Raw genomic sequence first — 14,702 nt, 5'->3', positions numbered from 1 at the left:
TGAGCTAACAGTGTGAGCATAATGTTTTCAAGGTTCATCCTTCTTTCCTTTCTATGGCTGCATACTACTCCACTGTATGGATACACCATATTCGTTTATCCATTGATCACTTAGTGGACATTTGGGTTGTTTTCATTTTTTACTTTGAGTATTGCTGCTATGAACCTTCATATGCAAATTTTTGGATGCACATATGTTTGTCATTTCCCTTGGGATTGTTGCTCACATCCTGGAACCCTGGAGTCTGGCTCCATTTGAGAAAAACAAACTGGTGAATAATTCTATGAAATAATATATTTTGCCAAATTGTGGCAGGTATTGCCTTTAGCATGAATCTATTCTTTTAATTCCGCAAAGGAAAGAAATGCTGAAAATACTATGAAATATTGGACTACTTTATTCCATTTTCATGCACAGGTTCAGCTGCCATATATGATGGGTTTTCTGGGAAAGGTGTGATTTTTAGCATCCTGACCCATTTACTGGCAGATTTCATTTATACTTTTCAGACAATGTGTCCAATTATTATTATTAAATATTTTTAAATGTTGACATTATTGTAGGAGTTCCCCTCTTCCTCCCCTCTGCCCACCCCCACACCTCCTACCCCTTCCTTGGTCTTTACCAAATTATTGTCCAGGTCCATGGGATATGCATGTATCATGTGTCCAAATTTCTCATATGTCTAGCGTATAGTAAACATTTAGCACAGGCTTATTGAATGAGTCAGTAAATGCTGGCATAAATGGGTGACAAAATAAAAATACACTCTCCCTGTTTACTCAGGGCCTGCCACATAAGCAAAAGCAGCAGCAAATGTAACAGAACAATGCTAACCCCGCATAAAGCATTTTGACTTATTAAGAAGCCATCAGACTTCTTCCTGCTATCGCCCGTTTCCCCACTGAAAAAGGCGGGCTAGACACATGAGCAAAGACAGAAAATGTCCAATTTGCCTCAGAGTCACCGACCATGAGAACGTGGCTCCAGCTAACGAAACATTTCAGTTCAGTGCATTGCTGTAGCTCAAACCTGTTGTCTTGGTTCCAGTAATAACAGGCCTGGCCGGCTCCGGAGGGAGAGAGAAAATGTTTGCCTTGAGTTTACCTGCTGTAAAAAGTTTTAAGTCTGGCCTTCCCACATCACTTCATTTGAGATTTTTTTCCCTGGGGGGGCAGGGGGGGAATACTGTTTGGCAGATGTCAGCTCCGTGTTCTTTTTCTATAATCACACTCCGGCAGACTGCAGAGTACCGAGACACACTGGTGAGGAGGTTCGAGTTATTTACGCTTGTCCATGGTGTCAGGCTATTCTGATGGTATTTTTCCTCCATCTCTATTTTGGAAAACTGCTGTCAGAAGGAAGGAACAGTCTGTGCTCTTAACATTTCCAGGGTCCACGTGGGGTTGTCACGTGTTGCTGGAGAGGGAACCATGCACAAATCCACAGAACAGAGAAGTTTTCCTTCTTTATCACTCACTCCACCTCTGCAGGAGCAAACAGCCAGGCGCTCGCTACTAGTCAAGCACCGAACTGGAACCCCTGACTTGTAACCTCTCAGTTCGCCACAGCTCTGCTGTGTATTCTCATTAATCCCATTAGGAAGACGAGGAAAAGCGGGTCCAGAGAGGTGACACCTCACGTCCAAGCCTCGGAAGCATCAGAGTCAGAGAGCAGGGCTCAGATGACTGTCTTGTTAACCACGCCTGAGGCTCATTTTGAAATTGTACTTTGGAGTGACATTTGAAACAGGAAGAAATATTTTAAAGAAGGCAGAGAGTAAATTGCAGTTGTGTCTTCCAAGTGCTAGATCTAGCAAGGGCTTGTGCGCTTAGTAAAACTGCCGCAGCCTCAGGGCATTTCAGTTATTTCTGAGCCCCCAGGGGTCACTGGCCCTCTTCCTGCCTCGGGCACAGACATACCCTACCGAGCCCTCCAACTTTTCAATAATGCCTTGAACAGCAAATGGCACTTATCAATAACTGGTTGATTTCACTCTTTGCTGTTTCCCACACTTTCTGTGGTTTTCTCCTCTCTAGCAGGGAGGTTTAAGGACCTTTGCCTTCGCTGTCAGAGGAGAAATAAGGTTTAGGGAAAAAATAATGGAGACACTAACGTCTCAAAAGCCTGACACGAATGTCACTTGGTGACTTTGGGAGGTAGGACCCTGGATCCGAGGTTTCCAAGGGACTGAGGCCTTCCCTGACCGCCCCACGTGGGGCAAACCCTTGGTGGTCAGTTCTTTTGGTGCCACACACCTCTTCTGTCTGGTACTCATCACAGTTGCAAGTTGATCTTTACGTCTATGGTATTGCGTCATCTATTTCTCCCTCCGGTCTATTAGCTTTGTGAAGGCGGGGATGTGATTGTCTTTGCTCACCATTGTAGCTTCAAGCCCAGGACAGTGTCTGGCATGGACACGGAGTAAAGTGTTGTTAAATGAATAAACTGAGTGCAAGACTGCTGTCCCCATCCTTCTTCCTAAGCACTAAATACTTAAAGTGTGGATATGATAGCCGTAAAAATAAAACACACAATTATACAAGTGTGGGTAATATCTTTTGGGGCACTTCCATTCTGTTTCCTAATCCATATCTGGCAAGAGTGAGTTTAAGCAGGCCCTGGACACAAGCATGGGGGCAGATGCTGTTTGGTATTGAGCTGCTGGAAGGCTCTGATGGAGCCCAATCATCTGTCCGGGGGGAAGTGGGGAACATGATCAATCGCTCTGAAGGCAGCATCCAGAAGACATTTGGCCAGGGCAGAGTTCAAGCAAATGTAATTGTGGTCGATGGTAAATATGGCAACAGGTGAGTCATTCTTCTTCCCGGCTTTCATTAGGGTGTGTCCTCTGAGCCAAATTAGAAATCAAGCAACAGGACTTGGCACACATCGTTATAAACAGAGTCCAGTTCCAGCCAACAAAGTGAGAAAGCTACAACTTCCTTCTCAGACCTAGAAGAGGGTGCGATGCTTCCCCAGGACCTAGCAGGATGAAGGTAGCTCCTCCTGCTCTTTCTTCCCCAGCCACAAGTCAGGCCACGTCTAAGGCACGCTTTCGTCTTTAGCTGCTGCCACGTTCAGGAGGCACCGTGGGAACAAAGCCAATGATGTCCAACATTTCAAGTTCACGTCCCCAGGATCTCCCAAACCATGTTTCAGTTCACGTTTTCTGTAAATGATATCGCTGATGAAATTCTCATTTTCATTCCCGCATAGCCGACATTTGGAGAGGGATTTAGGCATTGCCAGAGCCAGATTCAAACTCACTGACCCAAATTTCTTCCACAGAGGATCAGAGTACAGTCTCAGATGAACAACATTTTCATCAGAACAACTGTTGGCAGGAAGACCTGACACAGCCCTTTGGTACAATGCAGTTATACTCAAGAAGGAGGATTTGGTCCAATGAATCATTGTATTTTCTCCTTTAAAACACACCACATTCTAGGAAGTAGGTATTCTCCCCATCTTACGAATGAGAAAGCAGTCACAAAGCTAGTAAATGATGAACCTAGGATTAAGCCACTCAAAATCCTGGGTTCAGTGCTCAATAAAGAGACCCCCAAATAAGGACCAATGAGACACATTGGAGAGAAAACTCCATGAAGATGCAATAAGGAGACCTAGTCCGAAACATTGCACTCGGAGCTCTGGGAAGGAAAGGCTATTTTCTGCCAAGTTATCTCCCCTTAGACCAAAATAAATGCTCTGACATTCCTGGAGCGCGGTGAGTTCTCTGCCTGTGAACAAAGCCGGCCTGCCTAGAGGTGAGGGCCGGTCAGCAGGCATGCTGCTTATCTGCCTTATCCCCTCAGGGCACCGGCTTTCTTTAAACACAGGCAACAGTTTTCCTTGGAGGAGATGGACAGCAGGTTATCAGGGATCCTGAAGAAAGCAAACACACAGCCTTCTCCACTTCTCCTGGGGTTACCTACAGATAAACTCATCATAAGTTGAAACGATTGTAAATCAAAATGCATTGAATACACTGAACACACTGAACAACACAGCTTAGCCTAGCCAACATTAAACATACTCAGAACACTGACATTAGCTTACAGTTGGGCAAAGTCATCTCCCACAATGGATGCCCTGTATGGTGTGGGTTGCTTTCCCTCGAGATCCGTAGCTGACCAGGAGCTGGGCTCACTGCTACTGCCCAGCATCACAAGAGAGTATCGTACCACCTATCATTAGACCAGAAAAAGACCAACATTCAAAAATTTGAAGTATGTGTCTACTGAATGTGTACTGCTCTTGCACCATCATCAAGTAAAAAGAATCACAAGTCGAACCATCATAAGTGGGGGACCAACTGTATTATGCAGGCAGAAGGGATGACCTGTCAAAAATAGGGTGAATGCACCCACTGCCACTAAAGCAGTGAAAATATTAGTACTAAAGCCTTTTACATGATTGAGCTTTTAATCTTAGAAAGAATTTCAACTGTATAGTACAGTCAACAAGGCGGGGGGGGGGGATTCATATTAAGTGAAGGAATAGGTGGACAGGAAAATAAATGAATAAATGAATTCATGGCATGAGACTGATAATCTGCAGAAATATTTCCATAGAACATGAGGCTTGGGATCCTGCCCCTGCCAACCTAGTGTGGAATTTCAAGCAAATAAATTTACATCTCAAATTTATTTTCTGCAAAATAAGACTACCTTTGCTAAACAAAGGTGTTCTGAAGATAAATATGAAATAAAAAGTTTTCACTGGGCAGTAGTATATAAAGATAAGAAATTTTAAGTTCTTGCTTTTTAGCCTTTATGTGTTTAATTTTTGTAAAAATTCTATGTGTGTCTGAGGAAGAATATGTGTTCTGCAGGTATGGTAGTGTGTGGTGTTTTTTTTTTAGTAGATATTTATGTAACTTATGAGGTGATCATCCCATAAGGCTAATACCCATCTGATACCATACATAGTTATTACAATATTATTGACTATATTCCCTATGCTGTCTTTCTTTCAATATTTCCTCTCTTGACTTATTTTAGGTTGAGATATTTTCCTCTCATTTCAGTGTTTTCCCCTCCAATAGTTAGTGATTAGCATAGAAACTAGAATATATGTATCTAACAACACAGTTTAAATGTAATAAACATTTTTACTTTCTGCCAACCAACATAAGAATCTTAGAATGATTTAACTCGTCACTCCACATCCCCAAATAAATGCTGTTATCCCATATTTTAGTTCTCCCTTGATTTTTTAATACTTTAAATTAGAACTTATTGTTATTTTATAAAGACAATAATTTGTTAGGATTCACCCACATGTCTACTATTTTCCTTGTTCACCATTGCTTTCTGCATCTTAAATCTTCTTTCTGGTATTACTTAGATGTTTCTTTAGTCAGCATCTGAGGGTAGCAAATACTCTCATTTTTTCTTTGTCTGAAAATGTCTCCATTGACCCCCTTGTTTAAAGAGAGATTTCTAGGTATAGAATTCCAGGATGTCAGTTATATTCCAACACTTTAAAAGATGTAATTCTGGCTTTGATTTTGTTCTTGAAAAGTCAGCTTTAGTATGTTGTTATTTTTCAGTAATCTCTCTCTTCTCTCTGCTGTTTTTAAGGTCTCATCTTTTTTGGAAATGTATTTTGCAGTTTAACTATGATTTATCAAATTGTGGGTTTCTCTTTATTTATCCTGGTTGGGATTAACTGGAATCTGCATCTGAAGATTGGTGTCTTTTACAGGTTCTGGAAAATTCTCAGCCCTATTCTGTCCAAATACTGCCTCTCCCCTATTCTCTTTACAGTTGACTTCTGGAATTCCAGCAGTCATATATTAAATCTTATCCTCTTTTCCTTGGCATGTCTAAGCCTCTCTTTGATATTTTCTATCTCGTTGACTTTCTACACTGAATTCAGGATAATTCTTTAACTCTATTTTCCAGTTTATTAATTCACTCTTATATTGTACTTAGTCCACATTTATAACTTAAAGCATTATATTGTTTTCTTTTCTAGGAATGACTCACGCATCCCTACTTCACATCTTCATATGTAGAGAATCACTTTTCCAAAGCACTTGCATTACAGGCCAATTCCATTTTTTTAAAAAACTAGCGTATGAGTCTTTTTGTTATTAGTAAAGTCAGCTGGAATCACAACAAATAGTCTGCCTTATTTAAAAAAAAAAAAAAACCTTTTAAAAGCTCTGCTCCAGTGCCTCCTTACCCCTGAATCTCAAAGTCATCGCAATCTTTTTAGGTCAAGTCAGAATCCAAACCCTTCGTTATGGTTGAGACTATTCCATGGGTCGGCAGGTTTCGACCGTATGCTTCTCTGGCACAAAGTTTCATGTCTTTATAAGCTTCTTCCAGTGAGGTATTTTGAATGACAAAGTATAAACTCTCTAGCCATGCTACCCATACTCCCTTTTTTTCTCCCCACTCTAGTTTGAAGACGATGATTTTCCCATTTCACTGCTGCAGAAAGCAAACACTAGGCTACGGGGCGTTTGGGATAGAAGCCCAGTTCTCACTGGACGCTGGTCTAGGTTTCACAGATGGTGCTCCTGAGAGCCTGGGCCCGGTTCCAAACAGGGTCCCCTCGGCCTGGAGTGGACCGTGGTCAGGTGACTGCTGCCCCAGGCTGGGAGAAGGAACCTGGGTTGGACTCCGGGCCTGCAAATAAACGCGTGGCCATCTATATTCCCTTTCATGACTCAGCCGGTCTTTATGAAAGGATTCACTGTGTGACGAGCTGGAGGCTAGAGGATCTGAAAGAAGAAACGACAGAGGAAACGGGGGAGACTATTAGGTCACTGGACTCAAGGTGCAAAAGCAGCTGTTCTGGGCTGCTGCTGCTTTGTTGTGGCAGGAAGAGAATTTTCCACTTAAAGAATAATCCTCGTGGGAAAGTCCATCTTTGTGTGCACAATGCAAACAGCACAGAAGCAGAGCAGGATCAAGTCCCCTTACGGGGATCTCAGAGAAAAGCAGGATGTCAGGACAGGCTGAGGAAAGGCTGAATTTGTAACCTCAAGACCTAGCCCAGATCAGGTGGTAGAAAGAGGCCTTAGGTCTGAACTCCTGTTCCACACTTTCTATTTTTGGGACCATGGGTAAGCTTCTTACTGTTTCTGAGCTTCAGTTCCCTTATCTGGAAAAAAAAAATGGGGATAATAACTACATTTTTGGGAGAATCAGAGATGACACAAATAAAGAAATGATACAGAAATTGCTAGTTATCTACTGGTATCCAGTTCTCTCTTCTTTCTGGTTCTTCCTGGTAATAAGAACTATGATTTTGTCTGGGCACATAACCACTCAGGTAAAACGCTTCACTCTCTAAAGTCACATACCTGTGTATGTATAAGTTTGGGCTAGTGATATATAAAAAAAATATTACACAGATATCCATTAAGTTTGAAGTTTTATTTTCACACTCAATCAAACTTAATCCTGATGCAAAGAACTAGGCTTAATATCTATCAAAATTAAAATTTCACATTTTTTGACCCAACAATCCCACTTCTAAAAATATAGCCTACGTACGGAGATATATGTATGAAAGATACAATAAAAATGTATTGCATCCTTGTTTGTAATGGCTAAAGACTGGAAACAAATGAAATGTTCAATAGCAGGTGGCTGGTTAAAGAAATGATTTGTACTCCAGCAGTAAATTAGCCTGAGAGATCTATACAGAATAACCTCCAGCTGAAACAGGTTTGGCTCAGTGGGTAGAGCGTCGGCCTGCGGACTGAAGGGTCCCGGGTTCGATTCCAGTCAAGGGCATGTACCTTGGTTGCGGGCACATCCCCAGTGGGGGGTGTGCAGGAGGCAGCTGATCGATGTTTCTCTCTCATCGATGTTTCTAGCTCTCTATCCCTCTCCCTTCCTCTCTGTAAAAAATCAATAAAATATATTTAAAAAAAAATAAAAATAAAAATAAAAGAATAACCTCCAAGTGGAATAAATTCCCACTGGGGGTGGGGAAGATTACATAAGTATTTTTCCAACGATAGCTGCAATAAAGATAGGGGCCAGGTCTCTTCCTCTGGAATGTGAGTGGCAGAAGTGACTTTCAAGGCTAAGTCTGAAAGGAGACTTGTTGATCTCAAGCCACAGTCCAGTACCAGCAAGAGGCCGCCATGCTGTAAGGAAGCCATGCCGCATGGAGAGGCCACGTGCTGTGCTCAGCAGTCTCAGTCTTCATGTCCAACCGGTCCAGGGACCACTCATGGGAGTGCGTGAGCCTTCCGATGATCCCAGCCCCCAGCCTTAGAGTCTTTTGAGCTGAGGATCCAGGTCTCATGGGGCAGAGAAAAGTCATCCCTGCTGTGCCCTATATGAATCTCTGAATGACAGAATTGATGAGTATAATAAAATGGTTGTACTTTTCTGTCACGAAGTTTGGGCTGGTTTGTTGCACAGTAATAGCGTATTTTTATATACATACAAATTTTCAGGAAGACTATATCATAAAGCCATTAACCTTGATTGTTTATGGAGAGTGAGGCACTAGGGTGCAGAAAAGAGTTTTCACTACACGCTTTTTTATGCCATTTCAGATTTTAAATGGAGAGCTGTGAGTAGATCATTTTGAAGACTAGATTCATATTGTTAGCAGGAGACAACACTGCTTTTTTCAAATCACTGAACAACCAGAACACAGGGAGTGACAGCCCAAGAAGTCAACAGAGATAGAGAGTAAAACAACAAAAATGATGCTGACTTACATTTAACATCTGATTATGACGGTATTTTAACCTATCACTTCTCTGCCTACTTTTTGGACATAACTTGTATTCATTCCAGTCTTGCTCATGTTCTTTAGTCCATAAGAACAGTAGTTATTGCTAGGGTGGGAAGAAAAAATGATAGAGCCACTGAAAATCTGAGCCTAGAGTTGCTAAACGCCCTGCTTTTGACCAACTCCTGGAGGCAAGAACGTCAAGGCTCCTTTGGACTCGGGCCAGTCTCCGCTCCCAAAGCGCTGGCTACCTGTCACAGCTGCACTAACAGAACTCCTGGCCAGGTCTGAGGCAACTGAGACAAATGATCGGCAGCTCCCAGGAGACCAATCCCAGCCACTGAGCAGGGAGCCAATGGTGCCCTCCAGCCAAAGGAAGCAGATACCACAGGCTTGTGGGGAGGAAGGTCTGTTTTCAATTTTCAGTGGCACCGGGCTGCAGGCTCAGTGAAGAGCTGTGTGTTGGGAGAAGGTCATTACTTGACATGTAATTACCAGGAGTAGCAACCTACCAAGGACGCTCGTGAAGTCCCCAGGGCTGTTGCAGCCGTTTCAAGCAACTATTTAAAACCTTGTAAAAACAGTAACATCCACAGTTCATCTCCCCCCTCAGTGCGCCTCCCGGTCTGGAGTTGAACACACGAGACTCTGTGAACGCTTCTAAGTGGATGTTCGCTCTGCAAGTGCCGGCCACATGGTTTGTTTGGGGAGCCTATTTAATGCAAGCTGGAATCGGGACCAGTAAAGCTTTCACTTCGCCCCACCCCCTTCTCCAACACAGTTCTCTGACAACTTAACTGGGGGAGAGAAGCCATCCAGAAAGAGAAGGCAAACTGGAGAATATTGGGCTATGCACAATCTCCCGTCTCTGTCCAACTCCAGGATAATTCCAGCCTCCAGTTACCTTCAAAGCTGTCTGCCGAAACCTTTTCTTCCCACCCCCTTTTCTGCTGCCCACTGCTGCACAGAAACCCAGGCAGCCTCGATCTCTACGACCGACTCTTCAATAAGGTACCAGCCAGGGTGTGCAAAACCAACTTCTTTGTTCCAGACAGCTGTCCTGCTATTGGACATAAGGTCGGGGACCATTCTCGCAGCAACCTGAGACTCCCCTTTTCTTCTCAATGTGATTGTGCAGTTATGATCATGATGCCGTTTGTCCGGTGGCCTGTTTTGTCTCACTTTCAGGATGTGTAAACACTACACAGGAGGCCCGGGTAGGCCGCCATCTGACTGGTATGGGGCAGGGCGCTCCCAGCACATTTATGATTGTCCGATGAACCAATAATAAATGTGACCTGACCGGTATGATACGGCAGGAAATGTGAATTTTACAAATTCCCTGCATGTACACTAGCTCTTACTATAAAATACTCTGTTATAATTCAGAATATTGTTGTCTCCAAGAAGAATAGGTGAAAAGGAAAAGGCAGAAAAAGAATGACATTTCTTTGTCCTTCTTGCCTGCTGCATATACATTTCTCATACCCGTCTTCTCCCAGAAGAAAGAAAATAAAATCATGGAAAAAGGAGAGTGGAGATTCCCCAGGATCTCTCCTGAATCTAGCCCATCACGTGGCCACAGCCCACGGCCCTACAGCATTTCTCGCACCTCCTTCTTTAGGATGCTGAGTGCAAATGATTTTTAAAAAAATATATTTTATTGATTTTTCACAGAGAGGAAGGGAGAAGGATAGAGAGTTAGAAACAACGATGAGAAAGGAACATTGATCAGCTGCCTCCTGCACACCTCCCACTGGGGATGTGCCCGCAACCAAGGTACATGCCCTTGACCGGAATCGAACCCAGGACCCCTCAGTCCGCAGGCCAACGCTCTATCCACTGAGCCAAACCAGTTAGGGCAATGATTTTTTTTTTAATCCACAATCCTTACCAGCCTTTTTGTGCAAATGTCTTTCTAAGTATTTAAAACCATCGTGAAATGTTATCCTCTAATACAAACATAGAAAAGGAACTCAGAGATTTGGGTAGTCACGGAATTTACATCATAACGTGTGTGAGGTATCCTATAGCATCTGGGGTTACTGGAGGAGAAAACTATTTCCTACCAAACCAAATGAAAACGCGATGAGGGGGTCATATTTCGAAACCCCTTTTCTTAAGAGAGAGGAAAAAAGACTGAATCTAATTTTCCTAATGAGTGTGGATCACTCTTTGAAACAATCACCGTTTGTTTTTATTGCATTAGCATCACGATAAAGAAACTATATTTTCAGTGTGGGTATGGGGTTCTAATAAACATGAAATTCAACCTCAGGGTGCACTTCAAAATGTGTACTTTATTCCATCACCAAATAAGCAAACTAAGAGAAAGGATCCCACAGAAGAGAATTCCTACTCCCCTGCTTCTGGTCCTAACTTTGTAACCAGACAGGCCCCTGAGGAACTGGGAGGAAACCACTCATTGTCTTTGGGGATCTCCGTTTTATCATAAAAAGGTAAAGTGGATGTGAAACTCGATTAAAATAATTTATTTACCTTTCCCCAAATATTTATTGAGCCCTTCCTGCTGGGCTCCTCAGTGCCAGAATCTGGGATTACAATAAGACAGGCCTTGTTCCCCAGGAAAACCTTACGTAGATATAAGGAAAATACACATCGAATCCTGTTCCTTTTCTGTATGGCCCTGACAGTGGAGGCATCTGTGACCTTGCCAACCTCGTCACCTCGTTCCTGAACCCGCGATGCTTCTGTGATGCTGGGCTTCCAGGGTGAAGAGTGAGGTGGTATTTTACTCACTTCCTTAGAGCCCGATGCCTGCCGTTAGAAAGACACCTGATATCTGTGTTGAAAGGAAAAATAAGAGAATACCCCATATGTTTGCATCACTTCCAATTTGGTGAAACCCGGACGATGTTGCTCACCTTCCCTGCACAGGTGCACAGGGAACATTCTTTGTTCTGAGATCCACACGGCAGATCCCTGGCTCTGGGCCATGGAATCATTACACTGAAAGTTAGAAAAGCAACTACAGAGGGAACCGTGGGGCTGATGGGAAGAACTGCAGTTCAGTGGCAGATGACAAGCCACAGGAAACTAGGAAAAGATCTTCAGTCCCAGCTGTCGATGTCACAAGATGTGTGTGACATTCAAACACTCGGGGAATTCTAACTCATTATGATTTCTAGACAGTCACTATTAACTTTAGAGACTATGCTGAAGAACCTCAAGTGTCATAGGTGATGTAATGAAAATGAATTCTTCCTCCAAGCCTCCAGCTGTCATGGGTGGCTTTATTTCTAGGCACGGGGTGGTTTCTGAGGCCATCGGCAGTTAATAAAATGTGACAACCTGAGTGTTTTGTGGACCAAAGGACACTCAATTATCAAATTTGTTTCAGGGTCAAAATGATTTAGAAATGTCCACTGGGATTCTAAATTACCCGTCAGTACAATTTTTATCACTCACTGCATTACATGAAGGAGTCAGGAGGAATTATACAGCAGGCCTGGAGTGGGACGCTTCGTGCTGAGAACTGCCCTTCAGTGTGGCAGAGCAGCCACACAGCATGTTTTCAACACGTTTTATTGTGGGAAACGAGTGTGGGTGTTAACATACTATTTCTAACTACAAACTTGAGGATGCCTTTTTTTCAGTAGTGAGATTTCATTGTGTTAAATAAGGATAAATGTTGTTAGTTCAGAAAGTGCTAACATGAAACTTTAATGGAAAGAACAGCTGGTTTGTGAGACAATCAAAAGTTAAAAACAAGGCTTGAAAGGGACGACTGGGGCCACTCCAGTGCAGTGTGCAGAAGGGCAGGAAATGCGTTTGAAAGCCAAGGACTTGGGTGGGATCAAATCAAGGGCTTGAAGCTTATATAACCTGGGAGAACCCAATCTAAAAGAAGAAAACAAGATCCCAAATATAAGAGGAGGCATGAAAGTGAATATTTATTTAGAATAAGAAAATAACCTCTTAAGTAATTATAACCAATTAACAATGTGTTTTATAGTGATGCAATAATGAAATAATTGTCACAAGTTTTTCAAAGCCGAGAAATGCCATAAACACCCACAACCCAAGAAAGCAGTTTATTAATTTACCACCGGCTATACTTGTGTAAATTTATGTTCTAGATGTTTGTTTACCTACTCTCTGATCACTTCCTCACGTGGCAATTATTTTACAGTGTCTCTTTGGATAGAGAGGATAGAAATATAATTGCCCTCCCTCAGCCAAGGTTGACTGAAACTTGCTTATTGTTATTCATAGTTCAGAGCGTTTCAAGCCGTCTCGCTGTGTCGGTGACACTGTGGTGTGCTACTTTCAGCGCAGCTGCCAGACTTTGCCAGGCCAAGAGGCACTAGATCTGCTACAACACAGCCCACCGTGTCGCAGTGCAGAAAGCAGGTATGTGCTCAGACCTATGGCCACTGTGGTTTGTGCTCTGCAGACACAGTAATTCTGACAGATTCTATCCCGTGGGATTCCCATAGGGAAAAAAAGTGTCCAGTAGGTTTATAATGATACTAGAGGCTCAGTGCCCGAATTCGTGCACCAGTGGGGTCCCTCAGCCTGGCCTGCAGGATCGGGCCAAAACCGGCTCTCCAACATCCCCCAAAGGGTCCCAGATTGCGACAGGGTGCAGGCCAGACCAAGGGACCCCACCGGTGCATGATGGGGGCCAGGGAGGGACGCGGGAGGTTGGCCATCCAGGGAGGGACCACGGGAGGGCTCCAGGGCATGTCTGGCCCGTCTTGCTCAGTTCTGATCAGCCGAACCCCAGCAGCAAGTTAACCTACTGGTTGGAGCATCTACCCCCTGGTGGTCAGTGCATGTCATAGCGATTGGTCGACCGGTTGACTGTCTGCCCCCTGGTGGTCAGTGCACATTATAGTGAGCGGTTGAGCAGCCTTAGCATATCATTAGCATATTATGCTTTGATTGGCTGAACAGCTGACTGGTGACCGGGCACTTAGCATATTAGGCTTTTATTATATAGGATTCAATTGTATTTACTGCATTATGAAGTATGCTTCTGATAGAAGATAAGTTTTGCTTTGACCAGGAATTAATGAGAATTAAATCATTCACTTAAAATTTTGCACAGCTAATGGTTGAAGATAGTTTCCAGAGACAAGTTGCAATCATTGTTTCTCCTCTATATCTCACTTCTGACACCAGCTGTACAACAGGGCTATTGGTCCTTCCCCTGTGTGTCAAGTGGACGTAAGAATAATAAACTATACGTAGAAGTGACGATGAGCCACATCATTCGGCTAACCCCAAGCTAAACCCATTCCCCAAGTCAGCTTCCCCTTAACCAGATCCCATATATACCCATTGCCATTCTGCCGCCACCCGAAATAAGAGGAAATGTGATTAAGTGGAAGTTGGCTAAGTGTTCTGAGCCAATTGTTGATAAAATATTTTCCTTTTGCATATTGTATCAAAGTAGCTGTGAACACCCAGCCATGGGCCCCTGGCAGGGGGACTGAAGCTCAAGCTTCATGAACTTCACAATCAAGCCCCTCTGGGCCTGGGGCAGGCCACTGCTCTGCCACTAAGCATGGGGCTCTGGAAAAAAATTTAATTTGTCTCAACTTTAGTTTCTGCTTTGTCAGATGAGGCTACTAATAACAATCTGTGTTTCATGGGCTTGTGGAGCGCTCTGGACAAGTTAATTCATAGAAAATGTTATCACAATGCTTGGCAGACAGTAATTGTGCAGTGACTATTAGTCCTCATTAAGTGACAGTATTACACTGCAGAATACTAGAAAAATAATTCATATACTGACAATAAAGACACAGTTGTATATATTAATTAAAATGATTAATTAAAATGATTCTCTGAGGACAGCAATAGCATTGCCTTAAATTACCAGATGCATTTAAAAATAATGAAACTACTTTTTAAAATTATATTTGAGAAAGTTAACAAATTACACATCTTCCTTCATATCTCACTATGTTTGAACTAGGGGGTGGGGGAGATTTGTTCTATATAGTATTATAGGG

General features: G+C 43.0%; 1 protein-coding gene across 4 annotated transcripts in view; it reads right to left on the bottom strand.

The window, feature by feature from the left end:
* The window catches only part of COLGALT2 (collagen beta(1-O)galactosyltransferase 2), a 77,920-nt gene that overhangs the window by 39,599 nt on the left and 23,619 nt on the right, over positions 1-14,702 (bottom strand). The window contains exon 1 of one of the 4 annotated variants that reach the window (XM_080648599.1): positions 6,196-6,503. The exons of the other annotated variants lie outside the window; for them this stretch is intronic. The gene's annotated coding sequence lies outside the window, so the exon portion shown is untranslated. Of the gene's footprint in view, positions 1-6,195; positions 6,504-14,702 lie in introns of those variants that run through there. 4 annotated transcript variants of the gene reach the window in all.

This window comes from Plecotus auritus (genome assembly GCF_963455305.1).
Source record: "Plecotus auritus genome assembly, chromosome: 12".
Lineage (NCBI taxonomy): Eukaryota > Metazoa > Chordata > Mammalia > Chiroptera > Vespertilionidae > Plecotus > Plecotus auritus.
This window is presented reverse-complemented; position numbering and strand designations above follow the sequence as displayed.